The following is a 14814-nucleotide window of genomic DNA, read 5'->3' on the forward strand; positions in this document are numbered from 1 at the left end:
ATCCATCCATCCATCCATCCATCCATCCATCCATTCTAATCTGTCAGTCTAGTGATCTGCCAACACCACAAAACTATAAAATAAAACCAAATTTTGTTAAGTTTAGAATATTCCATTTTATTTAAAAATAGAATTTCATCTCCATGTATCTAAACAGGAAGGATTAATCCTTTTCCAAAAAGTAAAATAAGACTCACCTGCCCTCTCTCCAGGTCTTTGAAGCTTCTTTGTTCATTTGTTCTCACCCTTCTGCATAGGCAGAGCTCTGGGTGCCTGGCTTCTCCTATCCAAGGGCCACATGGCCATATACCCACTATCAGTTCTTTGGAGCCATGGTGGATGGAAGAAAATTCTGGAGAGCAGGTAGGTGCAGTGTTGAATGTAATATTCCTATCTGTTCATGAATGTCCGGGGGAAGCACCCTGTGTTGCCACAGACCCTAGACTCATATTATGAAGAAGGTATACTTCATGCTCATAAATTGCCAACATTGCTCCTCATGGGGATAAACACGACAAAGGAAAAAACTTGAGCTATTTAATACATTCATCGTCAGAGCAAAACCAAGCTATCCTCTTAAAAAGCTTAAACTTTCTGTTTCAAAACAGAGAAAAAGTAAATGCAATTTTTTTAAACTATCCTCAGATTCCTTCTCGTTTTGTTTTGAAGTGTTCGTTTACTCATCTGCCTTAGGTCTGATTTCTTAGAGGCAGCCCACGAGAGAAAGTGCTCCCAACAAACCTATTGCGTGAGCCATATTTGGGGGGGGGTGGGGAATAAAGCAAGCAAGGTGGGATCTCAGGCCAAGTTGTACAAAAGGAAGCCTCCATATGAAAACGCAGGGGACTCTGGAGAGTAAGTTTGCATCAGGGTTGGTCGGTTTGTACCACCTTGGTCTGAGCGCAGAAGTAAATTCACACCTCTCTGGAGGTGAAGGAGGCAGCTCTGGGAAGCCAAGCTCACGTTTCTGTAGAGGGTCTTGGCTGGGGGAAGTAAAGCGCACGTGTATGCAGGGAGGGTGCACAGCCCCAGCTAAAAGGACCTTTGCATACGGCCGGGGACCCCTGAACATTTCCAATATATCACCCTGTCTGTCACCCCGAGCTTCTGTCTTCAGTGGAGGTGCCAGTGTGCTTCTGTCTATACCCAACCCTGAAATCTATGGAAATGCTCCTTTCTGAGACACAAGCCATTTCTTCTGGACTAAATTCCTCCTTCTACGTCTCTTCCTTTCTTCTGACCTTTCTACCTGCCCCAGTGCTACAAGTGTGGTCCAGGACCAACAGCCTTGGTATCACCCGGCCAGAAATGGAGACACTCACGCTCCAAGCCAGACCTGCCCCATCAAGGTCCGCATGTCCGCAAGTTCTGCAGTCATTCCTGGGCACCCCAACTGTTGAAACCCATGGTCCTGGGGCATCCACCTGTTCTGGGCATTTACTCATGGCCAATCTTCAGAGTCTTTGAGGGGAAGGTCTATTCTGCATGAATCAGTTAAGGAGACTCCAGCACATGGCTTATTTTTATGCCTTCACACTAATTTTTATATATTTTTTAACATTTATTTATTTTTGAGACAGAGAGAGATAGAGCATGAACGGGGGAGGGTCAGAGAGAGAGGGAGACACAGCATCTGAAACAGGCTCCAGGCTCTGAGCTGTCAGCACAGAGCCCGACATGGGGCTCGAACCCACGAACTGCGAGATCGTGACCTGAGCTGAAGTCGGACGCTCAGCCGACTGAGCCACCCAGGCGCCCCAAATTTTTATGTGTTTTAAACACAAGTTGACATTGTCTTCACTCAGCATTTTGGGTGTCATGCATAGCAATTTTCTCCTAATGAATGAACATGTTATCTTCACAAGCCCGCTCCGCAATAGTTAGATACATCTTGTCTCTACAGTGGAATCCATTTCTCCGGCATGTTTTCGATGCAAGATAAAATTTCACGTTCTTTCTAATGTGTGAATATCCTCCTTCCTCCCTTCCATAAAGGTTTGGCTAATTGTCCTCAAGGTGAGTCCCTAGATTGGGGACTGTGAGTACATGAACAGGTACACCACATTGGTTACCTCCACAGCATATCACACGTGTGTGGTTTTTTGGACCCGTGAGACTGGGACTGCAGGCCCAAGGCACCCCACTTTGAGAACCGTCGCGGTAGAGACTAGAACCTGACCCGCTGGAAACTCAGCGGTCAACCGTCGGGCTGGAGAAGGCAGCACACGGAAAGGCCGACTCGTTCCTGAGATCGTAAGAAACCCAAGAGCTTGCATCGCAAGCAAGAGCTTAAAGATGCTGGTTATGCCATTTGCTTTCTCGGACCCTCGTTGAGGGTGAGGACGGGGGCCATAGCTCCCCCTCGTCTGACTTGCGGAAGGATGAGAAATTCTGATGCCCGCCTATCTTGCTGGCATTTCTACTTGCCGGGCGTGGATTTTACATGCACTTTAAAGTGGCCCCAGAGCCACAGACGGGAAGCTTAAAGAGACAGCTCGACAGCCCTTTGTGACTCTGTCTCTGATGCACGGCACAGGCCTGACGGGTCTTTAATGACAACCAGAGAAAAGAGGGGAATCTTCTGCACTCCAGATGGGCACAGGCTTCCTCCTTCATTTGTTTGCACGAGGCAACACCAGCAGTCCAGGGGACCCAGTGACCCGGTCTGCACACGCAGTGACACGCTGAACCAGTAGGAGCTCATCGACACCCAAGCATCGACACCTGGCATCACCCAGGGGTGAAAATCTTCCCCATCTTTCAAATGCATGCAAATGGGAAGGGCAGAATTTGGCCGTGGGCCAAGGACAGAAAACCCTGCCGCCGTATCAGTGGGACTGCGTTTTGGCACAAAACTTCGCTTTCTTTGGGTGTAGAAAGTCCTCCTTCTTGGGATGGCAATTTTAGATCCTTGGTGAGTTCTCAGCGTTACCCCGCCCTTACATGGCCCTTGTTTCTAGGTTCCGCGTCCGCAGTGGCTCAGGGGGTCACAATGCAACAGCATCGACCTGACATGAGCAGGGAAGGAACTGTTGTTTGAGCAGCAGAGTCTCTATGGAAGAATTCACTCGGGACACAGGAGGACGAGGGAAAAGGCACGAATCCTTCTGTCCTGGTTTCTTCAACTATTCAGGACTCTTTTCTGAGAAGGTAGCACCTTAGCTCCTTCCCTTTCTGTCTCTCACCCCCGCCCCCCACCCCCTCCCCCCGCCGGCTCTCTCCACATTCGTTAAAGATTTACAGTCTTAGAATGTTATTCCAACTTCTCATACCGACCCCACTTCCTGCCCACACATACAGCCATTAATTGTGGAAAATGTGTCTGTAACTGAAATATTTACTGGCAGCCCCACAGAGCCACAGAGGCATTTCTTATAAACGCTCAAACTTCAGCTCTGTTTCTCTGGGTTGCCTTTTCTCCAAAGCAGCAGAGCGGGTGCCCGTAACTCCCTGACGGTGCAAGTCCTTGCACGCACAGCTGTTCCGTGATATTTATTTGCTGCATCCAATGGAACCTCTTCGACGCGAAACATAAACACCAGCCGACTTCAGACAGATGGCGGAGATGACAGGCTTTGACACGCAGTGTGCTGTCCGGCCGGTTCAGGGCCTTTGGGTGGAACAGTGATCCTGAGAAGCTGCACAGATGCAGCTGGGAAGCAGAAGGCCACCTTAGAACGAAAGTCCCTTCAGGGATTCGCCGGGCGATGAAGCCATGGGAAACAGTAAGCCAACAGTCAATCAAGCATTTACGTGGCACAGCTGTAACATTATGCCAACTGGCAGAACTCGGCGCTCCCCTAGCAACGCCAAAGGGAGAACACACTAAAGGCATTGCCACGAACGTCGCAGAGAGCCACAAGGAGAAACAAATCTATCCACAGGGGGGAGGTCTGGAGGCAGGACTGACGCTGTCAGCTTCCCACCTTCACCAACCAGACTTGGGCGTGAAGAGTCGTCTTCTTACTGGATCTGTCATCCATCTCAGGGTTTCGGCATGTTACGGAAGGCGGCTCCAAGTGACAGAAGTAGTTTCCTTTTCAGCACCAACAGTCTGATCACAAAGTGATCGCACTGGGCTTCTGCCCTGAAGGCGTGGTTGAGTCTCGGATGAACGCTACTGGCATGGCCCAAAGAGCTTGTTGAATGACCGTTGCCAAACAGACCCATAAAGACAGAGAACAAAGTGGTGGTTGCCACCGGGGGATGAGCATAAGGGGTGAAGGGGAGTGAGACGTTTGGATTTCCAGTTATGGAATGCACAAGTCACGGGATGGAAGGTGCAGCAGAGGGAACACAGTCAACGATACCCCAATAGCGTTGCCTGCCAACGGGCGGTGGCTATTTGTGGTGAGCATAGCACACACTTGCTGGATCGCTATGTTCTAGACCCGAAACTAATGTAACACTGTGTGTCAAGTATACTTCTATTAAAAGAAAAAAGGATCTCTTTGCTTACATCTCTTGTGATTCGGTAATGTAATATGACATGAAAATCTTTAGCTGGCTCCCTGTTGACTAAGGATACCTTCCCGAACCCTTACTGCTGGGAACCCCTACATTTCCTGGCCCCCAGTTTATGCCTTCAAATTCACCCTGGTGGGATGCCGGGGTGGCTCAGTCGATTGAGTGTCCGACTTCAGCTCAGGTCACGATCTCACGGTTCGGGAGTTCGAGCCCCGCGTCGGGCTCTGTGCCGACAGCTCAGAGCCCGGAGCCTGCCTCGGATTCTGTGTCTCCCTGTCTCTCTCTGCCCCTCCCCTGCTCGTGCTGTGTCTCTCTTTGTCTCTCTCTCAAAAATAAATAAACATCAAATTCACCCTGAGCTGCCCATCTGCTCCCTCCCTTCGCTCCGCACCCTGAAAGTCTCACTGTGTTCCAACAACACATGCATCCTCTCAACCGCGGAGTTCACGTATTTCTTTGCCTGGAAACTTCTTGTGTAATTTCTCCATCATGTAAGTTCCAATTAGTTCTCTGATATCTGGTACAAGAGTCATCTCTTCTATTAACCCTCTGTGATACCCACCCTGCTGGGTTTCGCCTTATGAAATTTCCCTCTCTATCTGAGTGAACTGCTTAAAGGGTTTCTGTTTTCATTGACTTTCATGCTTCCAACACACAGCGGCGTTCCTTTGCACAGCACCGTACGTATTTCATGGCAACCTTGACTCTGCGCATAGTTGTCGTCTTCTCTCCTGGGTCAGGTAGGAAGGACACGTCACAGATGTGGCTGTCAAGGGTCTGACAGCCAAGAGACTACCCAGAATATGGTACAGCCAGTGGCAGACACATCTACATCCTGTTATGGGACCGCATCACTTTTTTTCACTAACATCAAAAGAGACAAGGTTTTTACAAAAAGTATAAAATGCTACACAGCAGGGTAAGGTGAAACCAGGAAAAAGTCGTGCATCATAAAATGTACCACAGAAATTTAATGTGTAACATCTGGAGTCTAAGAGAGCCAGTATGTAAGGGAACTGTGGATGCATCAAGTTGATTTTACGTGAGCCTTTGGTCACACGCGATATGAATATCCCTTACCTGGGAAACGCATGACTAAGTCAGTCACGGGATTTATTTAGAAATTTAGATTTAGATTTAGATTTATTTAGAAATTTAGATTTAAATTTACTTAGATTTAGAAATGCACACAAAGCAACAGAAGCCGGCACATTTTTGGTCTGTCATTTTCAGGCTCCAAAATGACCTTATCGATGGGATTTTTGCAGGCGGCCACTATAACCAAAAATGTCCCCGCTAACTAGCAAAGGCAGTGCGAACTAGCTAAGTAGCTCATGGCACATCAGATTCCTTACTCACGGTTGTTTTATATCAAACACGAGCACACCATTTCAAAGGATCGAAATTTACAGCTTCCCGTGGTTCTCATGTGTAATCAGACCTCAGAGTGATTTTTCAGCTTCTATCCTGGGTTGTGCTTGCATTTGTCGAACATTGGTTTTCATACTAGCTCTCGAAAATTCAAGACAGACATTTAAAATCCTACCCAGTTCACCCATGTGAACTCAACACATTTAAAATTCCACCCAGTTCACCCAACTGAATTGGGCAGACACTGAAGCGGACAAAGGAAGCCTATTTATCGAATGTCATGACATAGACTAGAGACATGGCCGTGAATTATCATCCCCCCCCCCCCCACTGCTGCTTTCCTGGTCCCCAGGCAGTACACAGTCGACCTCCTTGGCTTTACCCCTCACGATGAATGTGACTTGGAATCCACCCAAGATTATAATAAAGCCGGGGCCCCATTTTCAATCACTTGGCTTGTTCTAATGTGGTTGACATGGGTCTCAAAACACAAAATAGCCAAGCAGGATGAGTTAGCAGGTCTCAAGGCAGTCAGTAGAATTCACCACGTGAACAGAACCAGGCACGAAAATAATTTGACAACAATCCAACATCTATTCATGCTAAAAACTCTCAGTAAACTGAGCAAAGAAAAAAACTTCCTCAACTTTACAAAAGGCATACACACACACACACACACACACACCCCAACAGCACACCGTCACCCTTTTTATGTGACAATATACTGAAGATCCTAGCTATTAAATAGGGTTTAAAAATCGGTAAATAAGTAAATAAAGGCCACTCTGTCCAGAGGAAAGAAGTAAAACTGTCTTCATTGACTGATGATATGATCACCCATGTAGAAAATCCTAAGACAGCTACAAAAAGGTACCAGAAGTAGTAACTTAGCTTAGCAAGGTTGCAGAATACTAGGTCAATATACAAAAATCTCTTGTAGGTTGAATACAGGCCACTGGGATTTTTCAGTAATGCTGCTTCTCTCTCCCTAGATTATTTTAAATGTTTTGGTAAACAGAGCAACTTAAAAATATTAACATTGGATGAGATGTGCATGCATTTTTCTCCTGCTGATTTGTCTTTTGTCAGTTTCATTTACAGGGTCCCAGGGACCGAACATAAGAGGGTAGGGAGAGTTTAGTTCTCTTCCCCTAAACCACTAAACGGACGGCATTGCTACGTATCTGTGTGCACGTGTGCATTTGTGTGTGTTCATATACTCATACCCCTAAAACACCTTTACCATTTCTACAATCTCATGTGTGTTTTTTGATGATTTTTCTATATTTGAGACCTAATAATCAAATTTTGGAGCAACCCGAGGATGTTTCTCCAGGACACCGGAAACATGCTTTAATGATGTGGTGTGTTTCTTCAGTCCTATTTTACACAAGTATATATTGTTTTCTTAAAAGGCCTTCTTGACCTGTTATGTGCTTCCAAATTGAGAAACCTTGCGTCTTTTATAGATTATAAAAGATTATGGATTTCGTCCCCTTCTCTGAGAGCTTGCCATACACAATGGGGCATCAGAGCTAGAACAAACATTAAAATTGTTTTCTCACCATGAGAGCTTGGTGGAGAGAATAGTCTGGGTAAATTTGGGGGGGGGGTCTATTCTCGGTAAATTTGGGGGGGAAGGCAGTTAGCTTCCTGAACTCCCGCCAAGTTAAGGGAAAAGGATCCACCAAGGTTGTCAGTTGGGAGGCCAGGAGAATGTCAGTAAAGATTTTCACACTGAAGTGTATAGACCCAGCCTGACTGAGAAAATGTGATTTATGGCTATGACCTATCCTTATACTCCGCTGTCCCCTGCCCTACCTTTCTCCTGACCACATCCCATACTCTTCCTAGAGTTTAACGAGTAGCTATGTCTGCCTCTGAGTCTACTGGAACATACCCGCATCTCCCCGGAGAGGGGTGACCCTGCTGTCTTCAGCTTCTGCGCCCTTGTGGGACTCCATTGGTAGACCACCGCTGTGACACAGAACCATGTGGACGTGTGTGACTTTTAGACCATGGATTCATTACTGAAAAGAGCATGCTTACGTTCATACCACGCATGAGTGGTCTACACTGGCTGTCTAAGAAGCAAACATTTCTTTCCGCAATTTATTTAAAATATTTTCACTTTTTGAGTATCGAGCCCTGAGTTGAGAGCCAATGGCCTGATAAAGAAGATGTGGTATGTATATAATGGACTATCACTCAGTCATAAAAAAAGAATGACTTCTTGCCATTTGGAATGACAAGGAGGCAGTTAGAGTGTATGATGTTCAGCAAAGTAAGTCATTCAGAGAAAGACAAATACCATACGACTTCACTCACATGTGGAAAGTACGAAACAAAACAAAGAAGCAAAGGAAAGAGAGAGAGACAGAGTCAAACCAAAACACAGACTCGTAACGATCGAGAGCACACTGATGGTTACCAAAAGGGACATAGGAGGAGGGACGTGTGAAATAAGGGATGGGGAGTCGAGAGTACACTTATCGTGATGAAGAAAGTAAAACGAAATAAAATGATTTTAAAAAGCAAATGACCTACACGAGCATAGAGTTTCAGTTTTGAAAGACAGACGTGCTCAGGACACGACTTCCACAGCGACGTGAATATACCTGGCACTGAAGACCCAGTTTTGTTTAAAGTTGGCTAAGATCATACATTTTAGATTGTAGTTTACCCCAGTTTTTAAACACATAGATCCAAAAATGTGCACATTGATTTGCCTGTAGGATCACCAAATGCCTTCAAGTCTGCTCTCTCTGGTCCGGTGCAAAGCAGAGGAACAACCACATGCACGTATCACAGCCAAGGCAATGCCGGTCACAGCAGATTCAGATCATGGGGCAGACTGAACAGAAGGAGGCACCTGGGTCTCATTTACCTGTCCCCCTGGATGTTCTGTTTAGGAGGCTCCAATGGAAAGCCATCTTTTTTTTTTTTTTTTTTCAACGTTTATTTATTTTTGGGACAGAGAGAGACAGAGCATGAACGGGCGAGGGGCAGAGAGAGAGGGAGACACAGAATCGGAAACAGGCTCCAGGCTCTGAGCCATCAGCCCAGAGCCCGACGCGGGGCTCGAACTCACGGACCGCGAGATCATGACCTGGCTGAAGTTGGACACTTAACCGACTGCGCCACCCAGGCGCCCCGAAAGCCATCTTTTTAAACCATTTTTGTTTCCTTTAGCCCAGCCATTGAAACCAAAGCAACTTCCTCTTTGATGAGGTGGCTTTAAAACACATGTCCCCAGGCCAGCAGCTGTCTTTAGTACGTGACTCATGGTTACTAATGGTTACCTAGGCCAATGTGGTTAGAGTGCTCCTGACCCTCAGCAGCAATGTGGGGGTGCGGTGCTTACCTGCCCTTGGGTAATTCTAGCAACATCTGTGTACAAATTGCTGCTACCTCGCAATTCAGACCCAAGTAACTGGTCTCCAGGGCCTGTAAAAACTCTTGCCAGCCTCCTGGCATCCACGCCCATAGGCGGATCTTTGGTGTTTTCACAGGATCCACAATCACACCCTTCTCCTGCACACGTTACCTCATTTCACACCTGTGCGACCCAGCGTTAACAGCTTAGAACCCATCTCGCCCAGCTCTGTGTTTGTGCTAAGTTTCCACCGATCCAACAAGCACACGTAGTTGCAAAATACATCGTGGTGTACGTGGAGCTCCTTTACCGGTGCAGATGACAGGGCTGTTGCCTGTGTGGGCGAAACTCCGTTGGGCAAGACGGGGACAGCTGCAAAGGGATCGCAGACATCAGCTAGACTGGCAAGTGCAAGTACCATGCGGGAATAAAGCCATGGAAGGAGGAAGGGGAGGAAGTTTCACTGCAGTAGACGAACTTGGTTGGTTTCAGGAACAAAATGACTTTTGTGTTGGGACTTGCGATGCTACGAGTCTGGCATGGAGATATGGGGACAGAGACATGACAGGGGAACACATGGGATATACAAGTGGACAAAGGGGACGTTCAGAAGAAGGGGTCAGGCCGTTCACCTTTTCATGTGCAATAAAAACTTGGTGTGCCTCTGACCTGGCATGGATTCCCAGAGGAACCACTTTCAAGTTCGGGCATGTTTCCAAATTCCTTCAGGTGCAATCTTTAAACAGACAAACAAACAAACAAAAACAAAAGTAGAGACTATTGCACAGACCAGTTTGTTTGGTGTAAGTAGAAAAATAAAAGGCATGCAAACACCTTCACACAGTCACCCCACATGCTCTTTGAAAAATAACCAAACACAATAGAAATCCAAAGCCGCTGACATTGAATAATGACCCAAAACGATAGAGGTGTGTCGTTACAGAACTTGGTGAATCTCAGTCTGATGATGATTCTTCCCAGGTGTATTCACCAATACACCTGCTCGCTACAGCTGAATGGTAATCCCCCAACCAACGCTCACTTACTCGCTGTCTCTCAAAAATAAATATAACATTAAGAAAAACGTTAAAAATGTGTCTTCTGATGCATACAATCCCAGTGAAGGTGGGACACGATGAGGCTCTCCCTTCTCGTTTCAGATCTCAGACAGCAAATCCAGTGTCCTTTGTGGGGTCTATTGGGTGCCACGTTTTTCTCATTTCTGTGCTTTCTGTTCATGATTTTCTGTTTAAAATGGCCCCATGTTTACTATTGAAGAGCTACCCAGTGCTCTCAAGTATAAGAAGGTTGCGGTGTGCCTTACAGAGAAAATACATGTATCAAATAAGCTTTGTTCAGAGACGAGTTCTAATGCTATTTGCCGTGAGTTCAGTGAGAATGAATCGGCAATTTCTAATCAATTGGGTGTCTTTAAATGAAAAAGCACACAAAATGAGATTATATATGGTGGTGTGACCAGAAGTTCACAGGACCCTAATCTTGTCTTTATGGTTCAGTTTTGGCAAATTCAGTGTTTGTGGTATCTTTCAATGGCATCACAACTGTGAATGACAAGAACCGGCTATAATCCCATTTTAGTTTATTTATTTATTTTGAGAGAGAGGGAGTGAGCAGGAGAGGGGCAGAGAGGGACAGAGAATCCCAAGCAGGCTCTGCACGGTCAGCATGGAAGCGAACATGGGGCTCAAACTCACAAATCATGAGATCATGACCTGAGCCGAAATCAAAGGTTGGACTCTTAACCGACTGAGCCACCTAGGTGCCCCTGCAATCCTAACCTTTATTTCTCCTGGATGGTGACCTCCATCAACCTGAAGCATGTTGGATTTGCTCACCTCTGCATTACTGGTGCCCAGCCCAATGCTGGGCTCATAATAGGGATTTGATAACCATCATGGCAATAACGTGATCTACACCATCTTACAAGGAACATGAAGGTTCCATTACTCAATACCACCCAGTCACAATGCCATTTGTTAAGGCATGCCATTTGTTAAGGAAGTGGGATATGGAGAAATAAATACATGAAATTTCTGTACTGAGTCATGGCTGAACATAATGTAAAATAGTTGTTATGGGGAAAAAAATGGTAATTTATACCCCAGCATCATGTTGAATGATGCTTTTGAAAAGCAATCATTTCATTATTGTTGACTTTGACCAAATGTCTATTTCAAAGGGGAGAAGAAATGACAATCACACAATCTGAAGCATGTAAACGCCCCATGCACGGGTTTCCCGTGGTTGTTGTTAACCAACGATCACAAACTGGGTGTCTTACGGCAGCAGAAACTTATGCTCTCACCACACGTCGGGAGACCACATGTCCAAAATCAAGGTGTTGGCAGATTCCCGCATTCTCTCTGCAGACACAGAAGGAGAATTTGTTCTTTGCCTGTTCCAGCTTCTGGTATCTGAAGGCATTCCTCACCTCATGGACACATCCCTTAAAATATCTGATTTTATGGCCACACTACATTTTCCTTTTTGTCCATGTTATCCTCTGTGCGTGTCATACAAGGACACCTATCCTTGGATGTAGAGCCACATGGACAATCTAGGATGACCTGTCCATCTCAAGACTGTGAACCTACTTACATCTCCAGAGACCATTGGACCATAGACAGTCATATTTACAGAATGCAGGATTAAGACATAAAAATAACTTTCTGGGGCCATCATTTAACCACTCACTACAACCCATACAAAGAGAACCACAGAAAGCAGCAGATGATATTGCTTTTTTTTTTTAATTGAGACATAATTGACATATAACGTTATATTCATTGCAGGTGGAAAATATGGTGACTTTTCTGGTTCAATATGACAGCAAAGCGAACAGCCACACGAATGCCCAGAGAAGTGAAACAAAATAAACCCAAGGTTTTCCAGGAGGTAACTCAGGAGTATGGGATTGGAGTGACATGCCAAATTCCTATCTTAGTGCGTTCCCAGAATTTAGTGAAGATGGCATTCATCCTACAAAAGCTCATTTCATGACAGTTGGTTACAGGGAAAAGAAACAGGGGAATGTGAAAATTTGCATCACGTGGAAAGTCTATGAAAAACACATCCTTATCGTCTGTGCTTCAGCATCGTGGCCGACAGACCGTGCACATAATTCACATCGTTTTTTCACAGACCGTAAATGGACGAACCCAGCTAATGCAAAGTGAAGACAAGCCACGAGGTTCTAGAAAGAAAAAGGTAAAATCTGGACTTGTCCTCGGCTCTGGGAAGTGCGTTTAGAAAGAGTGTGTGCTTAGCACTTTTCCCTTGCTGGCAAAGAGCAAGTGCACATGTTTGGTTCACACTAATTAAAAGTGAACGCCAGGGGCGCCTGGGGGACTCGGTCGGTTGAGCGTCCGAGTTCGGCTCAGGTCATGATCTCATGGTTGGTGAGTTCGAGCCCCGCGTCGGACTCTGTGCTGACAGCTCGGAGCCTGGAGCCTGCTTCGGATTCTGTGTCTCCCTCCCTCTCTCTTTCTCACTCTCTCTCTTTCTGCCCCTCCCCTGGGTTCAATCATACTCCAGGCAGATGTCCATCAATAGCGAAACCTGTAGCAAAACCTTCTGGTCACCCGTCTTTTAACCATAACTTTGCAGGGGCCACAGGAAGACGATGTTGGCAAATGGAAGGGAATGTTTTCTGGATTCAGATGATTTCAGTCAAGCTGCTCTGCCAAGGCTGTTTTTGCTCCTGTGTTTGTTGTGTTTGGTCTGAAAACAAAGGAATTTGCCTAAAAAAGCAACAGTGCTAGGGTGACATAATCGCCTGTGACATCGCTGGAAGTGTTCCTTGGTGAATTAATGGTATTTTAGGCTTCCCGCTGTGAGAGTCAGCGAAGAAGCAGAAACGACGAGTCTCCGTGCCGTTCAAAGATGTTTTGGAAGAACATAAAAGCAGACAGCTCAGTAAGAGCTAAACTCTGTGTGAAAGATGGAGCTTGAGACAGGAAGATGTCTTCTCATCCCGGGAAATCCACAACCCATCAAAGCCTAGGGCATCATGCGTCCTCCGGGAAACACCTTCCTACCCACAACAGTTAGGATGTGGGTTCCAGGGTGGCCCCAGAGATATGGGTCCACATCCTATCACCAGCTACCTGTAAACAGGAACTACCTGTGAAATAGAGCATTTGCAGAGGTGATTAAAATCAGGATCAAGGTCAGGGCATCCTGGATCAATGTGGCCCTAAATCCAAAGGCGGGTGTCATTATAAAAGGCAGAAGAAGAGAGACAGACAGAGAGGAGAAGCCACATGAACACAGAGGCAGATTTAGAATGTGGCCACAAGCCAAGGGATGCCTGGGGACAAAAAGAATTAAAAAGCTAAACTCTTAAAATAAAGGGGCCCCTGGGTGGCTCAGTCGGTTAAGCGTCTGACTTTGGCTCAGGTCATGATCTCGCGGTCCGTGAGTTCAAGCCCCAAGTTGGCCTCTGTGCTGATAGCTCAGAGCCTGGAGCCTGTTTCAGATCCTGTGTCTCCCTTTCTCTCTGACCCTCCCCCGTTCATGCTCTGTCTCTCTGTGTCTCAAAAATAAAGAACCATATTAAAAAAATTTTTTTAATTATTAAAATATATCAAGACAATCATATGGCTAAAGGCGTTTCCTTCAGTCTTTGAAGCATGATTGCTATGTCCTTGTTGGTTATACCCACGAAACATGCTGGTTGCTCTTGGAAAGGGAATCCCTCTCCCCTGCATCCACCGGGAATCAGGCTAATGAAACCCCACAGAGGGGGAGAGGCAGGCATATTGTGCTACTTTAGGAAATTTGGTCTCCCTTGTGTTTTACAGGAAAAGAAGGCAGGCTTCACTGATGTGTATCTGGGACGCAGGCTGGAGTATTAACCTCCCTGGCAAAGACTGTCAACGTGGGTTTGTGTTCGGAACTGGATTTTTATGACGTGACCCAGTGCCTTGCTTCTTTCTTCTGGAGAACCAGCAGTCTGCGTTCCCCCTGAACGCAGGACAGGAGGGAGAAACCTTGCGTCAAGCCCAGCGCTCACATATCTTGAGCACAATGATAACATTCCCCCTCTCGGGGTCTCCCATTGCTGGTTGACTGCCACGTAGGGAGAAATGGTGATGGAGGGAGGCAACTCCCAAAAGGCAGCCCCTTGCTGTGTTGCAAAAGTTACCACCGCACACGGCCTTCAGGGACGTAGGTGCAGAGAGAATCTTCCCCGGGTGCTATGCAGCCACATCTAGGAGGAACCAGCCCAACGTCAGGTAACACCACAGTGCACGAGCACCCACAGTCATGATTTCCGTGTGCAATTTCCAATCCGAACCTGGCGAACAAACACAGCAGAGGACAGCACTCTCACACATCCAGCCGGATGAGCCCCAGATCACGTTCCCCAACAGAGAGCACATCTGGTTGACAAGACATCCTTGTGCAGTGAGGTCATCCCCGAGCCAGCAACAGCCCTTGCTGTCTCTGTGATTCACTGATTCCCAAAACGCACGTTGAAACTGTTCAGTTATGTCTCTGTCTGCTCAGAGTAAAACCTCTCATGCATTTGAGTTTGCTGGCGTGTGTTTATGTGGCTACATCCTGAACAAAACAGT

Source organism: Herpailurus yagouaroundi, unplaced genomic scaffold (assembly GCF_014898765.1).
Source record: "Herpailurus yagouaroundi ecotype Mexico unplaced genomic scaffold, PumYag 248, whole genome shotgun sequence".
NCBI lineage: Eukaryota > Metazoa > Chordata > Mammalia > Carnivora > Felidae > Herpailurus > Herpailurus yagouaroundi.